We start from the raw sequence: 4425 nt of genomic DNA, 5'->3' as shown, positions 1-4425 counted from the left end.
CAGTGCCTTCATCGTCACCGACTACCTGGTTAATGTAGTGGGGCCAACGATCCCCCAGCCCCCGTACAGCCCGGGCTTGGCTCCCCCCCGACTTTTTTCTGTTTCCATGCCTCAAAACACCCCTGAAAGGCAATCATTTTGGGACAGCGGATGTGATTAAAGCAGCTAGCACCACAGCATTAAATGCCATTCCGGAGGAGGACTACCACAACGCATTCGAGAGCTGGAAGTCTCGCTGGAGCCGATGTATTGACGCAAAATGAGAGTATTTTGAAGATTTTTAAACTTTTTGTAACAACAAAATCAATAGATGATTTTTAATCGCCTTACTGACATTACTCTCAGGACAGACCCTGTACATGCACCTTGAAGGTATGTATGTGGAAAGCATTTCAACCTCTGCTTGCTTTTCTGGCATGGAATAAAATGGCCTTTTGTCTCTAAACCACTTACTTTTAAACTATTCCATTTGGTTCATTTTTCTAACTTCTGCAGAGTTGCATTCACAAGTTTCATAGTTAACCGGCTCCGTTTTCATTCTTGCTTCCTAAAATATGCCCTCCTGTCATGCATAATTTGGAAGGCCTTCTGTTAGCAATGGGTATTGTATTTCAAGACTATCAGTGCAATGTTCCACGAAGGAAACTATTGTTGGAATAAATTATTGTTCAGCTTGATATCATGATACTACTGCATGGTTGTTATTTATCTCTGCAAGAGAATGGTACTGCCATCCTACCAAGAGGGCATTTCATGGGTATTATTCTCTATCTTTTGACATTAGTTTATGAGGCTCACAGATATGTATCTGTGTCAACAACACCACCTGACATCTAATTTTGTGCAACATACACTACATTTAATCAGATAAAAGTTGCATGTTTGGTCTCTTGGACCAGTCTGCTCAGTGGTAGGAGGTCGAGATCGCAAATGAGAATGGCTGGCCAAGATCTGTGGTGTATGTCCCGTGTTATGCATCTGACAAGATTTCATGGTGGCAAGAAGACATGTCAGACATGATGTGATCTTTCTAATTATTGTGCACAGAGTTATCAGCATGATAATATCCTTAATGCTATAAAGAGTACCTCCAGCAAGCAGTCTATATGCTTATGCCTTTTTGTTGCTTATGGCAACAAAATCCAACATCCTTTGAAACATGCTCACTTGCTGTCTGATGCACAAAATGAAGAACGCTGCCTTCTGTAAATTTATTAGCAACAAGAAAGCCACTCTGGAAGCAATTATATACATACACAGCAACACACACTAAAACCTACAAATGGGAGAAAAAACACAAACTAAGCTAACAATAAAAGAAACCAGGCACCTAACAAGTGTTACATGTTACTCATGTAGGCACATTCAACCTGAGTTAGAGAGATAGATGGTCGACTCCCGCACTCCTGTGCATGCATCTGGATATATTAAGCCTCAACTACTCTTTCTGTATCATAACTATCCCCATGTTTGTGAAATCTGGTGTACAACAGCAAGAACAATGATGGCTTGACAGGTGGTTCACCTTTCAATGAGCAAGAACAATGATGGCTTGACAGGTGGTTCACCTTTCAATGAGTTCTATAAGGAGGATGCATCAACTCTTCCAGCCAATCTACACATTACCACATGAAAGCAGCAGCTTATAAACAGCACAACACCATACAGCACAAATTATATATTTGCCACGTGTTATTAAACTTACATCATTAAAGTACATCAGAATTGGCGCTAAGGCTGGTGCACAATATATGAATATACTTTAATCAATCATAAATAATGCAGGAGCTTGGAATATGGTTGACTATTCTCGGAACTGCTTTGATAATACAGAAGTCAAGGCTTTGTTTTTGGCATCACCCACTCCAAGCATCACCCACTCCAATTCGTTTTCTTTCTTTTTCCAATTGAAGCGTTGGCAAGGTTTGTGCCATGCGCTTCGACCGTGATTTTTCCTTGTTCGCGCACGGCCATGACCATGATACAAGAAAATCGCCCCAGTAACGCAGTGGTCCCTGCCTACTTTTTCATATACTTTACCGCAATACATTACATGTGCTTCACGGCATAACATGAATGTTTTGCGGCAAAGCTGATTTTATGGAACTGACATTATGTAACGGACCTTTTGTCCTTCTGCTGCTCGCATGAGCATAAGCTCGAAAAAACACAAAATAAAGACTTGGCTTGCTGCTGGTTGATTTCTAGCTAACATTTCGAGACGTCCACGTTGTTTACAAAAAAAAATCGGTGAAGTTTCTCGCGCTCGACGCGCTTCAAAAGGCAGCGTGACCACCTATACTTAAGGCAGTCATAAGCGGCAACGAATTCCACACAAGGTACACCAACTTCCACAAAGCTACTGGGCAACGCCATCAATAACTGGCACACGGGCCACCCAGGAGCTGGCAAACGCTGCGATGACATCCACACAAACCACGTCGCTTTCCACAAAGCTATTGGGCAACACGATCAGTCACAGGCACAGGTGAAGTCCGCAAAACACTACATGGGCAGAACTACTACGGCCATACTCAATCACTTCGCCACAAGCTCTCACATTTAACGACATCAAACAGCTACAATCACTTAATTCTCCACAGCCACGGACACAGGCGAAGACCGCACGGACAGAACGGAAGCACCGATTCAGGGCTCGATCGTCGCGTTCATCGCTTTAGCGCCACCTATTTAAAAATAATATACGGAGCCAAGCCAAACCATTATTCAGCGTCTATTTGGGTGAACCTAACGCTTTCGGGCCCTAAGCGTTCGAACGACCAGGGCACTATAACGCTTACCCCCCCTTTCCACTCCTGCGACCGGGTCGCAGGAACGGCGGCCTATAAGATTCGGCCCCAGAAGCGGATTTCACCGCAACTCCGACGACGCGTTGGCGTCACTTCCGTATTGGTCGGGTGACTTGGCTACTTTCAGCTCTTTTTGAGGCGCTATTTAGTAACCCTGTGCAGTTGTTTACATTCTCGAAATGGTGTCGTTCAACCGTGCGGCAGTGCTTCTTGCCTTGGGCGATTCTGAAAGCAGCTGTAGTTCCTCGGAAAGTAGCAGCAGCGACGACGAGGAACATGCCGATGGGGATGGAATGCAAAAACGTTGGGTTGCCGAGCTTTTTGTGTGCGTTAAAGAACTCCAGGTGGTCGTAATTAATATGGAATCCACCACTGGTGACTCCTTTTACAGTTCTTACAGACGCGAGCCGCGAACAACGGAGACCAACATCCTCCATGGAGACTACCGAAAGCGGCCCCTACAGTGACTTGTGCGCTGCAAGCGGTTGTCATGCGGACCTGCCCAACCGCTCGATGCGTACTCGTGACTCGTCTCAGCCGGACCGCTCGTTTCGTACTATCGTCTGCTCGCGTCAGCTCTCGCTCGCACTTGTTTGGGTTGCTGGGTTTGGTCTCGCTCGCGCTTGTTTGAATTGTCATGGTTTGCGATTGTTTTGTAATCTGACTGCATGCGCGACGCGAATGGTGTAGCACTTTCTGGAAGCCCCGCGGCAGTAGTCATTACACTGGAACCTTCGACGAGTCATGTATAAAAACCGACGCACTTGACCCACGCATCTGATTTTCGACGATTACCGATTCTGCTATATGTCTCTCTCATATTATTTGCCTCAATATATCGCGAAATGAAAACACGTATAGAGCTGCGCTCAAATTTCGCATTAGGGAGTGTCGTAATCGTCGGTAAATATTGTTGTGTCACTGTGTCGAAGGCTCGGACGATGGCAGATCTTGAAGAGGTTGGCGTATATTCAACAGCCGAATGATAGCTTTTGCAGCGTTGAGTTTGTCCCGTCTTGTTACTTTATGTGTCCATGTTTTCGCGCTGTTTACTGTCAGTTGAGTTAAACTTTTGTGGCTGCACGAAAGGCGCCGATACTTGTTAGCGCGAGCTTGTTGTTCTGCGATAACTGTGTATATCATATTCATCAACCGGCACCAGGAATAGCATGCAAGGCGGTCAGTCGGGCTTAAGTCTCCACCTTCATTAGAGTAAGCATGTCTTTCTCATCCCAAAGAGCATTTTCACGAAAGAGGATGAAGCCCAGTAGGATCGCAAATGACACATTCTCCCGCCGTGATGATGACGTAGACTGCGCGTATAGTGAACAAAAACGGTCATCTTAGAGCTGCTGCTAATCAGAAAGTAAGTACAATCTAGAGTACCGCCATCACAGCACACATTTATGCAATAAATGGCTAGAAACATAACTGAAACTGCAAATTATTTTGTGCCCGCAGATTAAGCGTATTCGTTGCCGTTCGATTCAGTTGATAAATCACCTGGCGAACGACTGTTCAATTGAAGTTGCCAGAACGCTCCTAACATTTTTGTTAAATTTGGTTAGGCTGTATTTCCCCCCTTTGTATGTTTCGGCGGTTATACATGATGGTT

General features: G+C 44.9%; 1 long non-coding RNA gene across 1 annotated transcript; it reads right to left on the bottom strand.

Moving 5' to 3' along the window:
* Positions 1–1197: 1197 nt before the first annotated feature.
* Positions 1198–2840, bottom strand: LOC140217315 (uncharacterized). Its single transcript, XR_011893808.1, has 2 exons — positions 1569–2840; positions 1198–1525 (listed from the first exon to the last, which is right to left on the bottom strand). It is a non-coding gene; the product is annotated as an uncharacterized lncRNA (long non-coding RNA).
* Between the last annotated feature and the right edge of the window lie 1585 nt (positions 2841–4425).

The sequence above is a fragment of the Dermacentor andersoni genome, chromosome 1 (genome assembly GCF_023375885.2).
Source record: "Dermacentor andersoni chromosome 1, qqDerAnde1_hic_scaffold, whole genome shotgun sequence".
Lineage (NCBI taxonomy): Eukaryota > Metazoa > Arthropoda > Arachnida > Ixodida > Ixodidae > Dermacentor > Dermacentor andersoni.
Note: the sequence above shows the minus strand (reverse complement) of the source record. Positions and strands in the feature narration are given on the sequence as shown.